Here is a 13,674-nt window from a genome sequence, read left to right as displayed (position 1 = left end):
CTTGTTTAGACAATGTGTTAAACTAGTTAAAGCGATTACTTAATAAAGAAAGCAAAATTTATTTTAAAAACTTGTGAAAAACGAAAATTGTATTTTTTGTCTTGTTTAAAGATGGAGGAGAAAGTATGTTTCTACAACTTTTATATAGCAAATACAAATTAATTTAAAATGTCTTCATGGTAATATATAATATTATTTTTTCCTTTCTTTTTGCGTAGATAGGTTTTGTTTATCAACATTTCAAATTTAAATTGATAACGAATGATTATTTGGTAATATATAATGTTAAAATTTTTCGGGCAAACGGCCTTCGGGCAAGTGGCATTCGGGCATTTGTCGCATTCGGACAAGTGTCCATTCGGGCATTTGTCGCATTCGGGCAAGTGTCCATTCGGGCATTTGTCGCATTCGGGCAAGTGTCCATTCGGGCATGTGTCGCATTCGGGCAAGTGTCCATTCGGGCGTTTGTCGCATTCGGGCAAGTGTCCATTCGGGCATTTGTCGCATTCGGGCAACTGTCAATTCGGGAAATCGGCCTTCGGGCAAACGGCATTCGGGCAAGTGTCTTTCGGGAATTTGTCGTAGACCCGTCTTGACCAGCTCCTAGTGCGCTGGTCGAAACACACACACACACACACACATACACACACACACACACACACACACATATATATATATATATATATATATATATATATATATATATATATATATATGTATATATATATATATATATATAGTATATATATATATATATATATATATATATATATATATATATATATATATATATATATATATATATATATATATATATATATATATATATATGTATATAGGTCTATATATTAAACTTAAAGACACGAATTGCCCCTAAAGCCTACTTAGATTAACAATCACTATACATTAGATTTATGTCAATGGTAATCCATCTATTTATTTGTTTCATTACAACACCGTTTCTTCTTACATTATAAATTGCATATCGACTGCCATCACACCACACTACCTTAGCATTCAGTGCGAAGCTGTCGAAGTTAAAACACGAACATGTTGAACATTAAAGGTGTTGTGTTCCTGATGGTAATGCTTGCAACAGCCACTTCGTTCATGTTGACCAACAGAGGTAGTATGATAACATGTTGTATTAGTATACGTTGACTTGTGTAACTATAATGTTCTGGAGCCCCTTAGGAGCAAAGTGCTGGAATTATACTTCACTACTAGTTGAGTAAATACTCTAGGCCGGCTGCTTTGTCCATATCTTGTTCTTTATTTACCTTTTATTTCTAGCTTGGAAGGAGGACATAATAGTCCTTGATATCTTGATATAGTATTTGATTAAAAGTTGTTGTATTGGGAATGTTTGATAGTTTATATATACGAATGATATATATATATATAGGCCCTATATATATATATATATATATATATATATATATATATATATATATATATATATGTATGTATATATATATATATATATATATATATATATATATATATATATATATATATATATATATATATATATATATATATATATATATATATATATATACATATATATATATATATATATATATATATATATATATATATATATATATATATATATATAAAAAATGTGTGTCTAGGTACGTGTGTGTAAGATTGTAAGGATTTTAATACTGTTTTATGCTAAGAAATCGTTTTCAAAAAACAATACGTTTAAAGGTTTACTGTTTTAAACATTCATGTGTTTACTATTATAAGTCTCGTATTATACAAAACATCAATTTCTTTGATATCTTAACTGTCGGTTCTTTTTTTAACGTTTTATAGCGGAACAGCTAGAGAAACGGTATGTTGTTACTTTTTCCACATATTCAACCATGGTTGGGCCAGGGTAGTTTACAAAATTGACCCCAACCCCAGATTCAAATTTGTATTGTGCATTTTTTTGCCCACCAGCGCCTGATTATCATCTTAATCTAGATAAAAATTTACCCGGCAATTCAAATTTTAAAAGATCAAGCAATAAATTTACCAGCACAGCTTCGTTCATTCCCCCCTCCCCCTGATCTCTAAAGCAGAGACCCACAGATTTTTTTCATGTGGCACGGCGGTCCAGTCCTCCCCTATCTTTAACTACTTATTGTTGCCCCGTCTTCTTATAATATTTTGACTACACTACTAAAAACTTTCCTATTGCTGTATATACAGTTTGATTTTATATCCTATTTGTTCTCCTTCTATTGTGTGTTTGAACCACCAGCAACTGCCTGAGATATTTGGATAGTTGTGCTCATACCAAATTAAAATGTTGCCAGGGATATACATGCAGGTAATTAAATGAATTTGTGTCTCTGTAACAGTTTCTTTTGTCTACTTCGTGCCCTGTCACAATGTTAAACAAGTTCGCGGAAAAAAAATTACCAAGTTGTTTTTTTATTCGTGTTTTTGAAACTTATTTCTTGTTCATTCAAACAATATATGCTTAGCAAACTGTGCAACGACTGTTATCTGAATACTATACTGTGTGCTCAGTATTGTTTTAGTAAAACGTGTTGTTTGTAGTATATTGCAACTGTAGATAATGTAAAATTAAGTGTTTATTATTTATAAAATCTTTCGGGCATTACAAAATTTGGTACTATGTTTAAGGAGCTATAATTGTACCCTAGTGTGAAATTATACTCCGACTAGAAATGTTTGTTAATTTTTGTAACATATTAATTGAAAGTTAAGTATAAATTTAAAAATCTAGCCCAAAAATGTTGTTCTTAATCATATTGTAGCTCAAGCGACAAACATATTATACAAGGAAAATAGAGATTTACACGGAAGAGAAAAATATATAATTTTAATAAACCGGGAGTGATCTCCCCTAAACTTTCTCGAATATTCTTATATAACTTGGAATGTAGACATGATTTTTAATTACTTAAACTTTTAAAAATAGAAAAGAATCTCATAGAAAAAAACATTGCGCACCAAACAAACGCCGAAACAAAATGTGCATAATAGTGCGCAATATTATTAGTACTTTATAAATTTACTTGCGTTTTTTGAGAAATCGGAAATAGCGTAAATTAGTACTTTAGGTCAACGAAAATTACTCAAAATTTGATAGAAGGTTGAAAATTAAATCTATTACTTACATGTGAAATTTCATTTATCTATCTGAAATAGTACTCAAGTTATAGGCTTTTGAAAAATTCAAAGTAGAAAAAGTACTACTTCCGATTATTGAAAATCGCTAAAAAGTTGATACGGATCTACGATTTTGATAAAATACTTATATATGAAATTTCATCAACCTAGCTGTAACGGTACTCAAGTTATCGTGTTTACACACAGACACACACACAGACAGACAGACAGACATACACACAGACATACGGACAAGATTGCAAAAATTATGTTTTTCCGTATCAGTGAGGTGTAAAACGTCGAGATTTGCAAAAATCTCGATTTTTTTTTTGCACGATTACAAGACTTTCTCTATACTTCGCATATACGAGAAAGTAAAAAATCGGAAGATAGTTCCCTTAACTTTATGGTAACTTTCACACAGCAAATATGAAATTCTAAAATTATATATATATATATATATATATATATATATATATATATATATATATATATATATATATATATAATTTTTTTTGCTAGTCTCGTCTTTCGGAATATGGCCTGGTGTGGTTGATAAAAGTGGCTGCCAAGTGTGGTAAAAATTCATTTAAAATGTCATTTGAATTTTAAGTTTTTAATTATTCACAGTCAAAGTTACGAAATGAAACAACTACACACTGACGTAATTGTTTTCTATATCGATTTTGTTACAACGAAACAGAAACTGGGGGGCGGGGGGGGGGGGGGGGCGCAAAACTTATAGTCCGCCCTAGGTCGCTACGCCTCTGTCCTAATGACTGTCAGATCTACACCAATGGCAGGTTCAGCCAAGCTAGGATGATCTGCACAGGGTAGGTCACACAAAATGTGGAAATTGTTGAGGCACTATAGGGTGCCCCAAAAATAGTCAACATTATTTTTTTTCCTTATATGAAAGTCTAAAATGTAGAGTATTGCATGGCCAAAAGACTAATGAAGCCTTCCCTAAACGGACCGGATAAGGCAGGGTTGCCTACTTTCACCATTCCTGTTCCTCCTGGCCATAGACTGGATTATGAAAAAATAAAACGTTATACAGTGGACACAATGGAACAAGCTGGATATATATATATATATATATATATATATATATATATATATATATATATATATATATATATATATATATATAGCACATACATTGCTGACGTTGCTTAGAAGTAATCAATCGGGAAACAGCTGTTTTCAGGCTTAAATATCGATTGTTAACGAAGTTCATTTCAGCGAATTAAGTACTATGTTAACCAGGGGCGTAGCGAGGATGGGGGGGGGGGAGAGGGCGGGGGTGCGGACCGCACCGGGTGACACCATTTAGGGGGGTGACACCAAGGCAAAGGTAAAATATATACAGAAAAATGATAATTCCACTTAATTAAGTGATTAATCCTAGTGTTAAATAGTCTTTTAAGAGGTGCTAATCGAAAGTTTGAGGGGGGGGGGGGGGTGCAAATCGAACGTTTGAGGGGGAGGGGATGTTCAAATCTAAAATTTAAAGTTTGTGCCCGGGAAGGGTCGCTACGCCTCTGGGGGATGACACCATTAAGTGCCGCACCGGGTGACACCCGACTTCGCTACGCCACTGATGATAACTATGATTTAATATTATAATATTAAAAAAAATAACCTTGCTTTTCTAGGTTGCAGTTGTCTGATTTTTTGCATCAAACACAAGCGCGAGTAATTTCTGTGTGTTGCAGTTTATTTTATTTCTTTCATGATTTAAGGAGAGAAAAAAAACGTTTTAGGCTTTTTATTGGGCTTAATAAAATATTGTAAAACAATTAATGTGTGTTATATTTTGATTAGAACTTGGCTTTGATGTTAGAGAATAAAGTGATCATGTAATCTTATCTTTACCATGATCATGTCACATTGTCTTTTATATGATTGTGTCACGTCTATATCTAATATATAAAAATGAAATAAACTTTTTTTTAAATTTTTTTATTTTCCAATTTAAAACAAATACAGTAACATTCTACACCGTTGGGAGGATATTTACAAGGTAGTTACATTGATGTACAGAGTATAGTAAATTAATAGCGAAATAAGCAAATGAATACAAAAGATACATAGAATTTAAAGCTTGTTGGTTCAAAAATTGGACAGAGGCTGGTTTGGAACATTTTTGCTAACAAAAGTGGTGAAAGAGTATAACGTATGGAAAAATAGTCGAAAACAGAGCTGGTTTGCATGGATTTCATCCCATTCTGTACAATGAATAACCAGTAGAGTAGTCACAAACACACATTTGTTGTTTTACAAGGATTTCATTTACAATTGTACAATAGTGAATTGCAAAACTGACAAATAAGTAAATGAATAATTATTCGAAACTGATGGTGGGGCGGGTGGTGAGGTCGTTGGAACAGCTAAAAGGGATGTGGGGTTATCATGCCTGAGGATGATATTCGTAGGTGGGGGGGGGGGGGGTAGATGTGTCTGACGAGGCACGGAGAGAGTGTATGTGTGAAATAAACTATGTGGCTCTATATCAGAGGAGTAGCGATGGGGGGGGGGGGGCAGGGCGGGACATATGTCCCCGGGCGCCGACCTTAGGGGGCGCCAAAATGGGTTGTAAAAAGAAATTAAAATGTCATTTTTGCAGTTTGAGGGGTGCAAATCCAAAGTTTGAGGGTGGGTGCTAATCGAAAAGTTGAGGGGGGGGGGGACTGCAAATTAAAAATTTGCTTCCGAGGGGGGGGGGGGGCAAATTGAAAGTTTGTCCCCGGGTCGCTACGCCTCTGCTCTATATTGTATGTAACATGTATGTTTGTGACAAATATAAATATAATTTTAAAAAACTCGATCCTTATTGTGTAAAATTCTTAACTATTATAAAATTATTATTTTTCTACGAAAATCTAAATTTGATGTCTAACAATATCAATATTTATGTGTTGTTTTTTTAAGATTTAATTTTTCTAATGTATCATTTTACATGACGTGACTTGAATAGAACAAAATCAAATTAACTGTAGTATCACCCTTCACTAAAATCCTAAAAGTGTCTAAAAACGTTTATTAATTACTTCCCTTGGTACCGCTTTCCTCGATAGATGACCAAATAAAACCATTACATGAGTGGAAAAAATACTTTTTATTATTTTTAGCGCAATTTCCATTCTGGAGAATTGCGTTTATTAACTCGTCTTTTCTGGGAATGGATGAATGGATGGATGGATGGATGTGTGTCCGCAGCTTTAAGTCGTATCTCCTCCTCAACGAAGCAATATCGAGGACTAGTTCCAAAAGCTAATATGTTAAGCAAGTTACGAGAATGAACATAGGCCAAAAAAATTCCGAGTTTCTTTCATGGATTTCCCGGAAAAGCCAAAAAACTTTGAAAAAAAATGCAGTTTTTGGCCCATATCTCGGCAACCAGACCACTTAGCGACTTGATACGACTTAAAGACGACTTAAAGCTGCGGACACACATCCATCCATACATTCCCCTAACCCTAACCCTTACCCCCCTGGAAGGGTCGCTACGCCTCTGCTAGTAAACCTTTTTTTGATTTTTAATAGCTCTCTTTAATTCTAAACTACTGGATGGCGCTTCATACGTTGAAGGTACAGCAATAGTATTTTGTAACAAAGGGAAAATTGTATGCACAATCTTGAAAATTAAAGGTACAATGTAAAAAATTGTAGCATTTCTAGAGTCAGAATTTAAGTTCGTCAGAGGTAGTATAGGAATATTGGCTTAAATTAATTCATAATGATCCTTAGGATGTTAATATTTCTTTTTTACTTGTAACCTACTTTCATTAAGATGATTACTTGTACATAGATCTAATACAAAATGTCTAATTACAATTTTATTAAAAAAAAAAAAACAACCTGAAAATGCAAATATGTAATTAAATGATGATTCAAGAGATTTTTTTTTTCATCTGCCTGGTGGGCTGACGGGGGTTATGGCTTTTAAGTAGAGCTGAAATAAATTTAGGATTACAGAAAACTATAATTATAAAAGTCTTAAGCAGCCGCAATGTTATGTTGATTACAATGAGACACACCAAATCAAACATACTTCCCTTTCAAACATCTATAGCAATCCTCCCACAGTTGGTTTTGGTTGTTTTTTTGTTTTGTTTTTTTAAATTTATTTATTTTAAACATTTAAAATAGTAATAATAATTAATTTGGTAGTTTTACACAGCTTCAAAGACGTGAACATTTATATAGTAATTGAATGGAGAAATAAAATGGCATAAGAACTAGACTAAAATATGGTGTGCAACTCGGTTTCTTTTTACTGCGAAGTCAAGGGTTGACATTATAGCCACCCATGGCCAGAAACAGAAACGACCGTGGGAAAAGGGGTCTCTGTAATACGCATACTGATCCATCATTCCAACATTTTCCATGACACAAAATTGACCCCTGGCTATGAATGGAAGCTGCCCTTGATTTATCCGCCAGTTCGGTGGCGTGGAGGAGAGGGGGTGGGTTTAGAAGTGTGTATCTCTTTCTACCATTCAAATAGTGACGCAGGGGTCGGCAACTTTATGAGTTACAATCTACAAAATTTCCCGATTTTTAAAGAGCCACTAACACTTTTATGCACTTCGGTAGTGGAAAGCATGGAACCATTGCCACGGGGCTGGCCACAGCACAGTTGTGGGGCATTTTTAAAGAGCCACTTACACTTTTATGCACTTCGGTAGTGGAAAGCATGGAACCAATGCCACGGGACTGGCCACAGCACAGTTGTGGGGCATCTTCCAGGAGCCCCCCCCCCCCCTCGGAGAAGGTCTACCACCCCCACCCTCCGAACGAAATGGAATTTATATAAAAAATATATACTTTTAACAGTGTCCACCCCACCCCACCCCTCTTTCCAACGGAAATTTTAGTACTCCGAAAAATTACAACTGCCAACACTTTCCGGGGGGGGGGGGGTGTACTAAAATTTCCAGGGGGGGAAAGGGGAGAAAGGGGTCTGGAGAAACACTGCTAATGCCCAGCATTTGTCAGCTGTCTATACACCCTCTCCTCCTTATATTCGCATTTTTATTTTGTTTAAAGTTGAACTTGATTTTACAGTATTATATTTTTTGACTCTTGAAAAAAATACATATAATTATTATGTAACTGGGTAGCCGCGTATTGACATCTAAGGAGCCGCATGCGGCTCGCGAGCCACAGGTTGCCGACCCCTGAAATAGTGCCTTAATTTACAATGTAGTTTTTTTTTTTTCATATTTAAATCTATTTATTTTAAATTATATATATATATATATATATATATATATATATATATATATATATATATATATATATATATATATATATATATATTCCTTATCAAAATAATAACATTGAAATAAAAATGTTAGTGGCTCTTTAAAAACTTGGAAATTTGGTAAATTGTAACTTTTGGCTCTTCCGTCTCAAAGGTTGCCGACCCCTGATCTAGGTTGATTTTAGTTCCGCTCGCATGACCGTAGCTTTTTTTTTTTTTTTTTTTTTTTTGCCTCAGACACGTAATTTATAGCGTCAGTTGTGTGTTCGCTTTAGTATTACAGTTTTCATCATCGGCTTGTGAGGACTGATACAGATTTACAATAGTAATATTTCTTTCTCACTTGTAGCCTACTTTCATTAATTTAAGATGGTTTACTTATAGATAGATATAATACAAAACGTCTAAATATAAAGAAAAAATTAAAATTAAAAACCAAGCTGAAACTGAAAATGCAAATGTGTAATTAAATGATGATTCACGGGATTTTATTTTCTCGGCGTGCGTGGTGGGCTGAGGGGAAGGGGGGGGGGGGTGGAATTTGGGTTTTTAAGTAGAGCTGAAAAAAAAATTGGGATTACCGAGAATTAAAATTATACAAATTTTAAGCAATAATATAGCTATTTGCTCACGCAAGAAACGACGATGTAGATGCAACATAGTTTAAATTGAACTTATTAAGTTATACAAAAATAATCTTAACACTTCTAATGCTTTTGATTTATTAAACTACTGTCAAAAGTTAATTCAAAATCTATCAACCATAAATAACTTGACTAGTATTCGTATTGCAACTTTAATATTTATTTTATTGAAATAAAAAATAATTAATTTCAGTTTGTCTTTTCTCCACATTCAATTTCTCCGCATCTTCGTTACATGGACGTGGGCTATTTCCCTTGTAAAAGAAATAAACTAATTTAAATGGAAATTATTTCCTATGCCCTCCTCTTTTTCAAATTGCAATAATTTGATCGTTCAATAATATATATATATATATATATATATATATATATATATATATATATATATATATATATATATATATATATATATATATATACATATATATATATATATATATATATATATATATATATATATATATATATATATTTATATATATATATATATATATATATATGTATATATATTATATATATATATTATATATATATATATTATATATATATATATATATATATATATATATATTATATATATATATATATTATACAGGGGCGGAACTACAGTGCCGCCAGACCCCGCACTGCGGGGGGGCCCACGCCATTTAGGGGCCCAAGGCCGACACTGATAATTTTTATTAGTTTAAAAAATCTAATTTTCTTGCAATTTTTTACTTAATGTTTGTTTTGTAAAACGATTACCATAGCTGCGGTTAGATTATCTTTATTCTATAGACACCATCCCCACGCTCTTGTATATTCTTTTTACCTTTTGTTTTTCTACAATTAATTAAAATTAACAAAGATAAACAAACGTTCAAACCACTTCCATGACTTATTTCCCTTTTTTAAATAGTCAAATTGGGGTGCTCATAAGCTCCTTTTAATAGATTTGTACTAAACAAATTTAAAAGCAATTACTTCTCTTACTAAATATTTTTTCATAAAGTACTTACTAAAGAATGACCTGGTATAAAAAGAAATGTATTTAAATTAATAATATAAATACAAAAAAAAACATAAAAATAATCATAACACGAGACACCATTACTTCTACAAAGAGTTCATGTTTTATATTCTTTTGGCCAGATAGACGTTAGGTTTACCCGTAGCAAAAAAATGAAACTGATTCTCTCTAATGCACTTACTTTTCCTAAAAAAAAAAAAAAAAAAAAAAAAAAAGGAAAAATGCACTTACAGTGAGTTACACACATGGCATGATGTTGAAATTTGTTTTAATTGAAAAAAAACAACGTAATTTCATAACCCGAACAGGTCAGCAATGAGTATCCTGTGCTCTTTGTTTTTGTATATATATATATATATATATATATATATATATATATATATATTACATACGGGGGGGGGGGCCTAAAAATTGCTTTTGCGGGGTGGCCCTTTTTTTCTAGTTCCGCCACTGATATTATATATATATATATATATATATATATATATATATATATATATATATATATATATATATATATATATATATATATATATATATATATATATATAAATATATATATATATATATATATATATATATATATATATATATATATATAAATATATATATATATATATATATATATATATATATATATATATATATATATATATATATATATATAAATGTCTGAAACACGCACAACCCAGAGTAATCCCTGACGTCATCCCTCCAGTAATGTCTTTGCTTTTCCCCTTCTTCTCCCTCCAGAAAAACTACCTTGCATTGTTGTATTCGGACAGGCCGTTTGGTTCATGTGACATGTCTATAATCTCACAGCTTTCTTGTTTTGGTTGTGTTCAATTGACTGCCAAAGGGACACGTCGCATGAGTGATTCTTTTATGGACTTAGGAATGTTGTATCTGTAAGAGATTCCTAGGAGTCTGCTAAGATATATCCTTATCTATTATTATTTTACTATTATTTTCATTTACCAACACCTTTGTGTTTAAATTTATAAAAAGATAGGACGGCGTGGTCAAACTGTAGAGCGTTTGACTGCGGACACGGAAGTCTAGGGTTCGGATCCCGGGCTCGATTCCACCCACCGAGCTCTGATAGATACCTGACACGTTAGGGAAAATAAAGTCGATCGGAAATAATGCTGACCACACTATCTCTTCATATGCCGAGATCACCAATACAAGTGACCTCTATATCACCCTCTCCATGGAGCTTAAGGTTCGGAATGGTATTTTACTGTCATAAAAAGCTGACAGTCCATGATAACAAACTATACCATAAACAACACACTCTCTGTAGTAAATCTGCGCAACACAATAGGAGAGTTACCCATGAATCAGAACGTATATTTACTCGCCTGATTAATTTTTTATGAATTAATAAAAATTTTGACCACATTAGTAGGCAGTTCAATCCAACTACTCCACACGCGTCATCACGTTCAATAGACGCGCAATGGTTTTAGTCATGTAACTCTATTGTAAATAAAAACATGTAAAGTACTAAACAAAATTCATAAAAACGTTTTAATAACAAGCTTTTATGTAATAATTCACTAAAAAGTAGAAAATAAATTATACACTACTATTTAAATTACTATAAAGAAAAGCGTGGGTCTCTTCCGAAATATTAGTAAACGCATCCAATAGATACTAAAGTGACCCATGCTTTTCTTTATAGTAATTTAAATAGTAGTGTATAATTTATTTTCTACTTTTTAGTACATTATTACATAAAAGCTTGTTATTAAATGTTTTTTTTTCATTGTTTATACTACTGTTTAATATGTAGATAATGTAAAGAGAAAATAAAATTATATGTAGCTTCCTACTGTGTATAACACATTGATTAAAAATAAAATTTGCATCTGAACAAATAATGTATTTAGTACGTTTCATAGTTTTCCGATTAAATTATAAATGAATTAAATTTGAAATCTAATATGCTTACACAGTAGATTAAACATCTGATACTATTTATAATAATTATTTGGAGTAATTTAATAAGCCATGCATCCCATTGTTTCTTTTGTTTAAATGTAATGTCTCATTGCTTTGATATAATCGATGTAGGTAATCTCCCTTTAATTAAAAAAAAAACACTATTAATAGAAATAACTCACAAAAGTACTGAAACTTTGGACATCTGTAAAAAACTTTTTTTTGTGCGTGTTTTAAAAAATCAAATATTGATTTTAAACCTAACCCTATCCTTAAAACTCTTACCCTAAACCATATTTCTAACCACTTATTCTAATAAATATGTGATGTTTATAAACACACACAAATGCGTAGTGTACTAAATTAGAGTATCGTATACAAGATCGCTAGGCTGTTAATGTCTCGAGTTCACAGGCAGTAGAGCGTCTCTGATTGGTACTTAACACTTAAGTAAAGGCGTCTGGGCAAAGTGCTGACCACACCTTATCTTCATATGCCATGGTCAAGAACCATGAGAACTCTTCTTCATCTGCCCAGTGAAAGGCTAGGTCTAAAGAGGATTATTTACAGTACAAGATACACCAGCATGGTGGGGTTTATCGGTTTTCGTAGGTGAAGAAGAGTTGACCTGTATTCGCCTTTTGTGGATAACACTGAATACTGTGCTAATTGTAATAGAAGCCACTTATCCTGATTAATTATCACCATATTGTTACCACGTCCAATATTGGCACGCGCCACAAAGCTAATTAAGATACAGTATAATCCATTTACAAGTTTACAGTAACATCTATTATTCACTAAAAGTAGTTTATATTTGTAGCCCGTGTTTATTGGAAATTATAATGGTTATTTCTATAGTGCCAAAGTCTATTCTCATAGGCTTGAGAGATCCGTTTACACCTAGCGAATGTTTAGCCACTCATTATTAACAATTCAGTATTTGGTTTTTAGTTTGATAAATAAGTATAGCTATTTTCTTCTTCTTCGTTTTGGAATGGGTTGTCATACAATAAAGAATAAGTACTAGATCTACTAAGAATTCAGTTTGCTTTTCTATCTGAAATTGCCTTCATGGCCTTTGTCAATTCAACTATAATCAGCCAGGCAGAATTTGTTTAATTATGGTGTTGACTCTACCATATGGGTTTCTGTCTTTAGCTATAAAGCCTTATCTACCCAAGGGTTCCGAACTCGGAACTTTAGGAGCTAGTATTCAAACACCTTCCCATCCGACCACGCCAACCTCCACACTTTATGATTTAAGTAAACTTAATGTTATCATTTCGTACCATATGATCAACAGAGCAGAGGCGGCACAATTCAACCCTTTCGTTTAGGCGTGTTCATGGATAACTCAAATTATAAATAAAACAATGACATATAATAATTAAAATAATACAGTTCAATGTAGACGTTTTAAAAACAAAGTTGGCAAAAAAACGTATTACTCACACTTCACACAGTCGAACACTAAACGACCTCTAACATCCCTCACGTGTCGTGTTTCGTGAGTGAGTACTGTGTCGGTCACCTGAGCTTCGTTGTGACTGGAATAGGACACATGAGCAGGTGTATCGTGTGTCCATTAACGTGCTCATATAAAACGCTTGTTTAATGCCAGTTTCGTGGGGGAAATAAAATAAAATTGCTGTCTCGTTGAACTA

At 32.6% G+C, this 13,674-nt stretch overlaps 1 long non-coding RNA gene across 1 annotated transcript; it reads left to right on the top strand.

Annotated features, from left to right (window-relative positions):
• Nucleotides 1–1,005: 1,005 nt before the first annotated feature.
• LOC131930749 (uncharacterized) lies at nucleotides 1,006–4,924 on the top strand. The gene is made up of 5 exons (XR_009384166.1): nucleotides 1,006–1,126; nucleotides 1,825–1,843; nucleotides 2,258–2,326; nucleotides 3,658–3,712; nucleotides 4,794–4,924. It is a non-coding gene; the product is annotated as an uncharacterized LOC131930749 (long non-coding RNA).
• The last annotated feature ends 8,750 nt before the right edge of the window (nucleotides 4,925–13,674 follow it).

Source organism: Physella acuta, unplaced genomic scaffold (assembly GCF_028476545.2).
Source record: "Physella acuta isolate Inbredline_101_S28 unplaced genomic scaffold, ASM2847654v3 ptg001836l, whole genome shotgun sequence".
In the NCBI taxonomy this organism is placed as follows: Eukaryota; Metazoa; Mollusca; class Gastropoda; family Physidae; genus Physella; species Physella acuta.
The sequence above is the reverse complement of the archived record's forward strand: the minus strand, read 5'-3'. Positions and strand labels throughout refer to the sequence as shown.